General features: G+C 41.5%; 1 protein-coding gene across 4 annotated transcripts in view; it reads left to right on the top strand.

Moving 5' to 3' along the window:
* Nucleotides 1-12,513, top strand: part of DYM (dymeclin) — a 391,190-nt gene that overhangs the window by 10,156 nt on the left and 368,521 nt on the right. The window contains exon 2 of one of the 4 annotated variants that reach the window (XM_055417338.2): nt 2,789-2,894. The exons of the other annotated variants lie outside the window; for them this stretch is intronic. The gene's annotated coding sequence lies outside the window, so the exon portion shown is untranslated. The remainder of the gene's footprint in view (nt 1-2,788; nt 2,895-12,513) is intronic. 4 annotated transcript variants of the gene reach the window in all.

Raw genomic sequence — 12,513 nt, 5'->3', positions numbered from 1 at the left:
TAAATATTTTATACCGAGTATTCTGCTCATATAATGAATAGGCTTTAAACACTTTGCATTTTAAAAAAATAATTTACTTAAAAATAGAAATACTAAATCTACATGTTAGCATAAATAACAAGTTTTTGTAAAAACGTGTTTATTTTCCAAAGTAAAACAAAATTTTGTAAACACATTGCATTTTCACAAGGTTTGTAAACTTGTCCAGGTGAGCTTTTTTACTACTCCACATGTTTGCCACCATCTGTTGTTATTCATCTTAGCAGATTTCACTTCAGGTTATACTGAATTACTATCTTCAATTATTTTGGAACCATTCATGGCCGTAGTTGTTCCGTACAGACTGTTCTTTTAGCAGTTATTCTCACTGAAAGACAAGTCTTAAGGATGTTTTATTTTCTCTGGACACATTTCTTTCTCTGCTATAATCAAACACGGTTTAACTCATGATTGGTGAATGACTTGCCTTGCTTGGTTAACAGATGAACCATTTGGAATCTTGCTCAGTTGTAGCCTCATTTTCATTTTTTTATTTTGCTTGTGGTGAAATGATTTTACATTTTTAAATTTTCCTGATTGTTGTTCTGATAAGTTGAGAATGAGTGCTGTGTGGTGGAGCAGGTCATGTTGATAATGTCTTCCCATCTTGTGTTCTGACACAGCTATGATGCTTTTACATGATAAACATAGTACTTCAGCATCTAATTATATATTCATTTTATTTACCTACCTGTTTGGCTGCACTGAGTCTTAGTTGCTACATGCAGGATCTTTAGTTGCGGCATGTGGGATCCTAGTTCTCTGCCCAGGGATTAAACCTAGGCTCCCCGCATTGGGAGCAAGGAGTCTTAGCCATTGGACACCAGGGAAGACCCTTCAACATCTAGTTAGATTTAAAAAAAAAAATCTACACTCCTCTGTGACTTAAAAGTGTGACATCATGGGACTACCCTGGTGGTCCAGTGGTTAAGAATCTGTGCTTCCACTACAGAGGGCATGGGTTTGATCCCTGGGCAGGGAACCAAATTCCCACATGCTGTGCCAAAAAAAAAAAGGGGGAAATATGAATGAATATCAAAAACACTGGAAGGTAAGACAGAAATTACAAAAAAAGGAAAAAACATGATCTCAGAGTCTGCTTTTGTTCTTGTTTTGATGAGAGCTACCCACTGGTAATTTAAACGGTTGAAGTATGGCAGTATGCCTGACACCTGCTATGCTGTCATTGTCACATGTGTCATCGAGATTTGTTGTGCACTGAGTAAGTGAAGAGGAACTAAAAAGCCTCTTGATGAACGTGAAAGAGGAGAGTGAAAAGGTTGGCTTGAAGCTCAACATTCAGAAAACAAAGATCATGGCATCTGATCCCATCACTTCATGGGAAATAGATGGGGAAACAGTGGAAGCTGTGTCAGACTTTCTTTTTTTGGGCTCCAAAATCACTGCGGATGCTGATTGCAGTCATGAAATTAAAAGACGCTTACTCCTTGGAAGGAAAGTTATGACCAACCTAGATAGCATATTAAAAAGCAGAGACATTACTTTGCCAACCAAGGTGCGTCTAGTCAAGGCTGTGGTTTTTCCCGTGGTCGTGTATGGATGTGAGAGTTGGACTGTGAAGAAAGCTGAGCACCGAAGAAGTGATGCTTTTGAACTGTGGTGTTGGAGAAGACTCTTGAGAGTCCCTTGAACTGCAAGGAGATCCAACCAATCCATTCTAAAGGAGATCAATCCTGGGTGTTCATTGGAAGGATTGATGCTAAAGCTGACACTCCAATACTTTGTCTACCTCATGCGACGAGTTGACTCACTGGAGAAGAGTCTGATGTTGGGAGGGATTGGGGGCGGGAGGAGACGGGGACGACAGAGAGCGAGATGGCTGGATGGCATCACCGACTCTGTGGACATGAGTTTGAGTGAACTCCGGGAGTTGGTGATGGACAGGGAGGCCTGGCGTGCTGTGATTCATGGGGTCGCGGAGAGTCGGACACGACTGAGCGACTGAACGGAACTGAACTGAACTGAACTGAGTAGCAGTGAAAAGTACCAAATACAGTCCTTGTCCTCACAACTCAACTGTCGTATCGCGAAAGCCGATTTAGACAATTGTAAACGAATGACCATGGCTGTGTTCTCATCGAACTTTATTTGTCGACACAAAAGTTTTAATTTCATATGATTTCCACATGTCACAAAATACTGTTTTTCTCTTGACTGCTTAAAAGTGTAAACATCATGCTTCATGCAGCAGGCTGGATTTAGCACTTGGGTCATAATTTGCTGACCAATGAGAACAGCAGTACTTGTCTTAAAGGTTGTGGTGTAGGTCAAACAACTCAATGTGTGTCTAGCACTTTGAGTAGGACCTGCTGCTGCTGCTGCTAAGTCGCTTCAGTCATGTCTGACTCTGTGTGACCCCATAGACGGCAGCCCACCGGGATCCCCTTTCCCTGGGATTCTCCAGGCAAGAACACTGGAGTGATTGCCGTTTCCTTCCCCAATGGGTGAAAGTGAAGTCGCTGAGTCGTGTCCAACTCATAGCGACCCCATGGACTGCAGCCTACCAGGCTCCTCCATCCATGGGATTTTCCAGGCAATAGTACTGGAGTGGGTTGCCATTGCCTTCTCTGGGGTAGGACCTGGGGATATAGTAAATGCTATTAAATCTTTGCACTTACTATTTTTATTATCTCCCTGAAGATATTTATTTTTAAATTTTTTCCTTAGAATCACCTGTTTTCTGATTAATTTCTTTGGTTTGTTACTGTTATTATTTATTTATTTTCAGATTGGAGGCTTTCCTCTCACAAGTTTAATCATTTTTGGTGGCCCATTCTTAATTAAGATCAAGACTCCCAGCGTTGGTTGGAAGCTCTGTGTGTGAGCGGATTGTGGTGAGTGGTGGGTTGTAGGCAACAAGCCAGCTTTGTAAATGGGGGAAATCCCATATGTCTCGTTCCCCTTCCATTTCTCTTAGGAGGAAGCCTCCAGTCTACTGCCTGGAAGGCTGGGAAACCTGCTGTGCAGCAAGCCCACCTGAACGTCACTCCCCCGTTTTCATCCTCTGCCTCGTTACTGCCTCCAACCTTGTCTTCAGAGTCCAGAGTGTCTCCAGTCAGATTTCTGCAGAGTGCACACACATGATTTCCTACTGGGGTGGGCGGGCGGTGGGGGGATGGGGGGAGACTTGAGGCCCGTGCCTCACCCAGTCTTTCATGGTGCCCTTCTCAGTTCTTTTGCCTTCCCAGTGTTTCCTGGGGTGGATTGGCTTGCTTCTTGTTAGCGTCTCCTTTGGCAGGCAGGTATGCTGGGGACGTCCTCAGCTCTGCCAGATCAGTCACTGCCTCTCTGTCACCTTTCCATCTTTCACACTTCCTCTGATCATACACTTGTAGGCTTATATCTTTTCATTTTCATTACTCTCATTTCACTGAAGTGGAATACCCAACTGTACTTTCTCAGTATAGCACTTGGAACATAGTAAACTTGAAGAGAATGTTCCATTACTTGGACTAATGGCACTTGTGGTGTTTCACATGTCCTTTGGCCAGTGATTGCTGCCCACTGTTTCTCTGGACTCTTGCTTCAGGGATGAGGTTTTGCCTTAAAGTCTGTTGTGTGCAAATGTGTGTGTGTCTGTATACGCACATATATACATTCTCCAATATAGTTTATGATTTATGGAGCCTCAGCCGAAGTTGGGACAAAGTACACCTAGCATGTTATTTGCATATTTTGAGGGTGTTAGGACAGAATTTGGTGAATCAGTATGTATAGAAGAGGAGATTTACTTTTTATGTGAAGAACTCGCCTGCCAGTGCAGAAGACATAAGAGACGCGAGTTTGATCTCTGGGTCTGGAAGATCCCCTGGAGGAGGGTGTGGCAACCCACTCTAGTATTCTTTGCCTGGAGAATCCCATGGGCAGAAGAGCCTGGTGGGCTGCACTCCCTAGGGTTGCAAAGAGTTGGATACGACTGAAGCAACTTAGTATGCATGCACGCACATATATCAGATATTTCACAAATTAAATGAAAAATGCTGAGCATATTATTTCTTGTTCAGAGGATTGTTTTCACTCATGATGGTAAAGCTGACTAGAGCAAATAACTGATCAGAAAATACTAAAAAGCAGTATTATATAAGTCAGACAGCAGACCAAGGTGTAGTTAAATTAACTATGAAAAGGGAAAGTGTAGTTACTCAGTCATGTCCAGCTCTTTGCAACCCTATGGACTGTAGCACGCCAGGCTCCTCTTTCCATGGAATTCTCTACGCAAGAATACTGGAGGGGATTGTTATTTCCTTCTCCAAGATTAACTATGGTAGTTTAACATGGTAGTTAAATTCCAAATGAGTAGTGAAGCTAATGAGCACCCTTGGACTAGAGAAAAGAGTGTGCTCGTGTTATGTTTAGTGACTAGGGTTTCAGGTGCTGTGGGACAGGTGTGCTGGGGGAACGCGGGTGTGGAAGGCTAGAGTAGAGGAGTGGATGAACAACCTTGGTGTTGAGAACAGGCCCGCCTTACTTTGTTTTGGTTCTTATTTGCAAATTGAGGTTCATACACTGCTTGTATCAGAGTCTCTGTGGATGCTTTTTAGAAAATGTAGGTGCCTGGACTCTACCCTGACATTCTGAATCTTTGAGGCATAAGCATTTGCATTTTTAGCCTCATGCTCCACTGGTGTTTTTTACGTACCTTTAAGTTTGAGAAGTACTGGTTTGGAGGATGGTTGGAAATAAAGTTAGAATGTGAGCTTTCAGACTATTTGAAGGTCTTGAATGTCAGTACTGGGCTTTTCAGGTAATGAAGAATCATTTAATATTTTTTGAGCTGGTGAGTGAAGTGGTGGAAGTGGTAACTTCACTAATATTAAAAATAGGTTTAATATTTTTCCTTGGCTGACCCTACCCTGAACCAGGTCCTTTACTGAGTGCTTTGCATGCGTCATATTGCTTCATCCTCAAAAAATCTTAGGGGTTGTAAGTATTGTTGTTTTCTTGTGATGCAGTGGGGTTTGATAAATGGTAAAATGGAGATTCAGACTGATGATTCAGGCTTAGCAGGGTCTAGCATGCACTAGAACCTTTGGTCTTAATTTCAATGCTGCACTGAATTTCCTGTTTTTTAAGGATTTATGTAGTAGTGAAGTGTGCAGAGTGAATCAAAATGGAGAGACTGGAAGCAAAGAAATGACAACACTCTTGCGCTGAGTCGTGTCAGGTTGAAGCAGCATGGTCCTGCATGGAGGCAGCAGGAGGACCAAGAAATCTGTTTAAAAGATGACGTGGAGGATTGTGGGTATTTCAGCAGAACCCACAAGACGTGGTGATGTTGTTGGAGAGACGCCCTATTAAGTGGTGAAGACCAGGGACCCTGGACTTAGCCAGGTGCCAGTCCTGCCTTTGCTACTTCCTATGTCTGGGACCTCATGTGTGTGGTAAATTACTTAACCTGTCTGTGCCGTAGTTTCCTCACCTGTAAAATGAGAAAACTGTGCCTGCCTTTCAGATTTGTTACTGGGGACTGGATGAGCCAGCGAGAGGAAAGCACATCGTGTATGTCAGTCTGTTCCTGGTGCAGCTGCTTGTGTGGTTCCTCTGCCTCTGGTGCTCCTGTGTATTTATGTAGCTTCGGGTAATAACTCCAGATGGCTGGATGGCATCACCGACTCTGTGGACATGGGTTTGAGTGAACTCCGGGAGTTGGTGATGGACAGGGAGGCCTGGTGTGCTGTGATTCATGGGGTCGCGGAGAGTTGGACACGACTGAGTGACTGAACTGAACTGAACTGAATACTTTCAAATGTCTTATAATAACTTACTGACAGATTTGTCTCTCCCTGCAGGATTTGAGTCCATTAGTGGCAGGGACCTGGTTTTTTACTTCTTTTTCATTTTCAGTAACCGTCACATCACGTGCATTTATAGCAAGTGTGTAATAAGCTTGTGAGGAATATATGCTTGGATAAGTGAGTGAGATAACTTGAGCCAAGGATGCCGATAACATTGACAAGGAATAGTGACTTTTGGAGGGGTTACTTGTTTTGGGAGACAGATGTTAAATTCTACTTTAAGATTTTTGATGATAGCAAGACATCAAATTGAAATGTTCAATAAATAGAGATTTATGCTAGGGTTTTGACTGAGAAGTCAAGACAAAATATTAGTTCTGGTGTCACTCAATAGAGTTTAAAGCACAAACCAGAAGCACATAAAGATCCTTCCTGAAGGACAGCAGAGAAGGAGAACAATCCTTTTTTTTTAAACTTTACATGTTTCTGGTTTTATAAAAAAGTCAAACAGTGTAGAAAGACAGTGTGAAAAGGGACACATCCTCCAAATTTCCAGTCCCATTCTTCAGAGGTAACCAGTCTTGGACCGTTGCTTATGTTTTCTTCCAGAAATGATCTACTCTGTATAAGAATTTACATGTTTATTTAAAATAATGGTATTTTACTATATGAGCTCTTCTGTGTCTTTGTGTTTGCTTTTACTGGTATTTGCCGTATTTGGGATCTCTTTACACATTAACACATAAGGTCTACCTCATTCTTTTCAGTGGCTACATTGTATTCCATTATTTGCTTATTTATTGTAATTAATCTCCAGATGATGGTCATTCCGGTTTTATTGACAGTTTGCTATTCCAAATGATTAACTTCTGGATGTATCGAACTTGTCAACTTGTATGAGTTTATCAAAACCAAATTTTTGGCATACTTAAAAATTTGACAGATGTTGCCAAATACTTACGTATTCATGGTGGGGGTGCCTGTTTCCTTACTACTCTCACACTGTGGTTAAGGTTTTGTTTTTCAACCTTTACTAATCTAATGGGTAAAAATGATACTTTGCTGTTTTAATTAGCATGTTTTGTTCCTCATTTATACTGAAGATATAATGATATCTTTATTAGCTGTGAGACCTTGGCTATTTCAGGAAGTTTTTTTTTGTTTTTTTTGAGTATTGCCTCTTTGGCAGGTGCTTTCGGTTACCTACGGGAATCACGATGTACAGCCTAATTTGTGCTTCTCAGGGGTAATCTATCTTGGAAGATACATCATATGTACTCCAGAACAGTGACATTTAAAGGGAGTTTTTCCATAATGGGCACTTTAGGCTAGAGTATTGGGAAGAGGAGACTGGTTTTGAGCAAGAGTGGCATCAGTTTTACACATGTTAAGATTGAGTTACTGATTACATTAGCTTCCCTGGTAGCTCAGCTGGTAAAGAACCCACCTGCAATGCAGGAGACCTGGGTTGGGAAGATTCCCCTGGAGGAGGGCATGGCAACCCACCCCAGTATTCTTGCCTAGAGAATCCCCATGGACGTGGGAGCCTGGTGGGTTACAGTCCATGGGGTTGCAGAGAGTCGGACACAACTGAGCAACTGAGCACAGAATTGACTGCGTTGCATTAAAGATAGGTCTACTGAAAGCATCAGCATGCTGCTTATTCTATCTGTAAAGAGCACTGTTATCCACAGAATTACTGGAGATATATATATATATATATATGCATGCATGCTCAGTTGCTTCAGTCACGTCTGACTCTGAGACCCTATGGATTGTAGCCCACCAGGCTCCTCTGTCCATGGGATTCTTCAGGCAAGAATACCCAAGTGGGTTGCCATGCCCTCCTCCAGGGGATTTTACCAATGCAGGGATCAAATATGTGTCTCCTGTATTGCCGGCGGGTTCTTTATTGCTGAGCCACCGGGGAAGCCCTTATATAAATATAAATGTAAATATATGTTATATTAAGTTTAGGCTTCTGTGGTGGCTCAGTTGTAAAGATCTGACTGCTAATGCAGGAGATGCAGGTTCGAGCCCTGGATCTGGGAGAGCCCCTGGAAAAAGAAATGACAACCCACTCTAGTATTCTTGCCTGGGCAGTCCCATGGACAGGGAAGCCTGGCAGGTTACATATAGTCCATGGGATCGCAGAAGAGTTGGGCATGACTTCAGTTCAGTTGGTCAGTCGTGTCCGACTCTTTGCGACCCCATGAATCACAGCACGCCAGGCCTCCCTGTCCATCACCAACTCCCGGAGTTCACTCAAACTAAATAACAATGACAACAAATGCTTAAGTTTAAAAAATAACTCAAGTGTTCTAGTAATCAGAGGTTGGTACAGGAGAGATCTGAAAGTAGAATCGTGGAAACCATTGGTGAACCTAGGAGAGAGGCTCAGTTACTGACACATTGAGAAAAAGAAGAGCTGAAAGCCAGAGAAGTCTTCTGATGCGCAGTGAGAGTGAAGAGCCATAGGAGTTGAGGTGATTGGCCAGTGGGTTTTTGAAGTTCCAATTTATTCTGGTTTTCATTAGTAAGGATCCTGGGGGTTCCACACACATTGGGTACAGGTGATTGTGTGTGTGTATATTTTTGGAATCCTTGGCATGAATCAGATGCAGAAGAGATGCCATTGGGCCTCATTTTTCTGCTTTGCTTTCTGTGAGGGTGGGAAGCAGGTGGAACTTTCTGGCAAGAGTACCTCATGGCTAGTTGTCTGCTTGGCTGAGCTTGTTCCTTGGTGTTGCAGCTGCCTCGGGTGCTGCCTTCACTCTCTGTTCTCAGCAGATAGTACTTCGTTGTTGCCCAGGGGAGTGAGGGTAGGGGTAACTGGGCAGGATGTCCTAGGCAAGCCTGTTGCCCCTGGGCTCTGGCCCTTTTCTGGCTGTCTGCCCCTGGACTTGGGTTGCTGTTCATACTCTTGGTGCCTTGATTGAAGGCTCTTTTGCTTGTCCTGTGTCATTTTTCTTTTCAGTCCATCTCCAGCTGTTGTATATTTTATAGGGATTCCTCACAGTCTCTGGTTTTCTGTGTCTTTTTGAGCATGGCTGTGTAGTAATTGACAGTGTGTGTGCGTGCGTGCGTGCGTGTTATTTCTAGGGTTGGGTGAAGAAGAGAGGAGGAGGAGGCACTGCATTCTGTGTTCAGCTGGCTGTCTTGGTTTTCCTTGTTAGCCTTCTGTTCAGTCTCCTCTTGCAGTACAGGCTTCATTCCTGTCGTCTCAGAGAGGTTTCGTATTGGTCCTGGGTGGAACAGTTGTTTTCATACTTTGACCTGTCCTGGCAGCTTTGAAAATAAAATTTATTTTGTATAAATCAGCAGAAAATAGGCAAAGGATATAAGCAGGTAATGGCCTCATTCACAGCACGAAAGATGAAATGCAAATTAATGCTATATTGAAAACTATTTTCATTTATCAGTTTGCGAAGATTGAAAAGTGTGATTAAAGATTGGTGACTGTGGTGTGGAGAAATAGGCATTGCCGAAGAGGGTAGAAGTCAGCAACCTCTAAGGAAGGCAGCGAGGCAGTGTAGGAGAGGAAAGATGATGTCCCCTCTCCCCTTCTGAGTTCTTAACTGAGGCCCTGTGGTGAAAGGTAAACGGGGGAGAAAAGAGAAGTTTGTTAATATGCATACCTCATGGGAAAAAATGAGTGGCTCCTGAGATGACTCAGAATTCAGGTTTAAATGCCATTTTTAAAAGGGGAAGGGAAAGGGGAACATAGGCCTCTTAAGGGGGAGTAAATGGTTTTTAGGAAGGATAAATCGGCCTCAGAAGCACAGATGAGAAGTGTGCTATTTTGTGACAAAGTTTATCTCAGTGTTGTGACAGCTTCTTGGCGCCCCTGTGATAAGAATCAGTCTTCCTTGTGAAACTGATCAATTTATGGTAACAGAGTTCCTTTTGGAGAGTCTGGCTTCAGGCAGATTAGGAGGATTCAGAAAAGGCCTCACCCTGCATTTACTGTTTTCGAGTGCCTGCAGCTCAAAATAAAGTGTCACAGTGGCGTATTTTGAGGTGGCATATTGTGCTGCTCTTTAGCAGTATCTACCAAAATTAGAAATACATGGGATCTTTGACCCAGCAATTCTGTTTCTGTGGATTTTTTGTACCTATATACTGATACATGTGTGAAATATTTTGTATATCAGATACTTACTGGTGAGTTATTTGTAGTTTACAAAGGACCATAAATTATGTAAATGTCCATCATTGTGGGACTTATGGAATTAAAAACCAGAGTGTTACAGAGTTGTGAAAAATAAATGAAGTGCTTTATCTATAGATATGTAATGATTTCTAATACACGTTAACTGGGAAGAGCAAAGAGGCATATGTAGTGTGTTACGGTTTGTGTAAAAAGGAAAAAATATGTGTTTATATATACACAGAAAATCTGTGGAATGACTCCCAAGAAACTAGTAATATTTTCTCTGAGTTGAGAAACTAGGTGGTTAGAAGGGATGGGAGAGAGACTTTTTATTGTATATCCATTGAACCCTGTATATTTTGTACCATGTATGTTACTATAGTATTCAAAAAATAAAATACAAATAAGAAATCAGGTCTGACTTAAATTTTCATTAATAGACTCTATGATATTCTTATTGTTGCCTTATGAGGTGGATGGATGGAGTTTTGCTCTTTTGAAAAATTTATCATTTATGGACCTAATTAAACTGCCAAAGTAAATTTTTAATTGATTGTTGTTAAGGTACCAAAAGAAAAATGAAGTACTTGTCTATTTGATTGAGAACAAAATGTTTTGATCTTCGTTTTTTTCCTCAAAGTAGTTTTATATGCAGCATTTTATTTTTTATTTTTTTTTGTTGTTGGCTGTGCTGGGTCTCTGTACTGGGGTGCAGGCTTTCCCTAGCCGTGGCACAGGGGCTTCTCCAGTTGCAGAGCGTGAGCTCTAATCTGAAGCGCGAGGGCTCAGTAGTTGCAGTGCACAAGCTTAGTTGCTCCCTGGCATGTGGGATCTCTTAGTTCCCCAGCCGGGGATGGAACCCATGTCCTCTGCATTGGAAGGCAGATTCTTTATGTGTCTTATCTTTCCATCCCTTTAATAGGGTTTTCATAGACCAAAAGTTCTTAGATTTGATGGAGCTCAATTTATTGATGTTTTCTTTTATGGGTTGTGCTTTTGTGTAATGTCTGAGTATTTCCTGTCCCCAAGTCACAGTTTCCTCCTGTGTTCTTATCTAAAAGTTTTATACTTTTTAAGTTTACATTTAGATCTGTAATTCATTTTGAGTTAACTTTGGTATAACATTAAAAGTTTAGGTCAGAGTGTGACCTGTTGATACCCAGTTGTTCTAACATCATTTTTTGAAAAAATTGTCCTTTTATTGAATTGATTTTGCATTGTTGAAAAACTCCAACTGGCTGCAGTTTGGTGGGTCCATTTCTAAGTTTTTTTGTTTTGATTTATGTGTTTGTCACTGTGTCTTTGGATTTAATTCTCTTTTTTGACCAAACATGAAACATGTGTGACCTGTCAGTAAACATGCATCAGTCAGTTCAGTTCAGTCGCTCAGTCGTGTCCGACTCTCCGCGACCCCATGAATCACAGCACGCCAGGCCTCCCTGTCCATCACCAACTCCCGGAGTACACTCAAACTCGTGTCCACAGAGTCGGTGATGCCATCCAGCCATCTCATTCTCCGTCGTCCCCTTCTCCTCCCGCCCCCAACCTTTCCCAGCATCAGAGTCTTTTCCAGTGAGTCAACTCGTCTCATGAGGTGGCCAAAGTATTGGAGTTTCAGCTTTAGCATCAGTCCCTCCAATGAACATCCAGGATTGATCGATGGAAATTTTAAATTTAGATTTTGGGAGCTATCAGCTTTAATAATTTATATTATAACATTAAACTGTATCCTACAAATAGATTTGCTTAAGGTTGTTAGTGGTAGGCATCATAAAAGAATACTTCACATTTTTATCACTATTAATTTAGTTATGATGTTTTTTGTGTTTTCCATATATGTTAAAAATTTAAGTTTGAGTCAGAAATGGAATAGTCAAGGAGGTGAAAAAATATTGAAAAGTATCAAAGTAATATATAGACATAGGTTAAAAGTCAAATAATATGATGGACTTACGATGAAAAAACTGTACTACCACCCTCCCCACTTGAGTCCTTTTCCCCAGAGGTGGCTACTCTCAAATCTCTGAGCTGTGGCTTCTTGTTACTTACCTCCTTATTTATAACTAATATGCTTTTACTGTTATTTTCTGATTCAGTAATTTAAAATATTTTCTAAGATTGACCTCCTACCTACTTAATAGAAGCCAGAGATTTCACATTCTTAAAATAATTTTTTAATGTTTATTTTTGTTTATTTGGCTGTGCCGGGTCTTAGTTGTGGCATGTGGGAGTAGTTCCCTGACCAGGGATAGAACCCATACTCCTTGAATTGGAAGTTCAGAGTCTTAGCCACTGGACCACCAGGAAAGTCTCAATTTCACATTCTTAAGCCCCCACTCTCATTTCTTTTTCTGGCGTTTCCCTAGTATAGTTATTACCTCACAATTTTTGTTTTAGTCTTTATATTATAGTGGTTATATAAATATTCATGGCCTGAAATGATTATACCCTATGACTACACAAACTTTTCTTGAACAGTGTTTTGTCCCCCAGAATACATAATTAAATCATTTACTTTGTGTTCTGAGTAACTGTGGTTCCTTCCCCCTACCTTCCATATTCTCT

Source organism: Moschus berezovskii, chromosome 28 (genome assembly GCF_049115385.1).
Source record: "Moschus berezovskii isolate FMDL1 chromosome 28, NW_MosBer_1.0, whole genome shotgun sequence".
Lineage (NCBI taxonomy): Eukaryota > Metazoa > Chordata > Mammalia > Artiodactyla > Moschidae > Moschus > Moschus berezovskii.
This window is presented reverse-complemented; position numbering and strand designations above follow the sequence as displayed.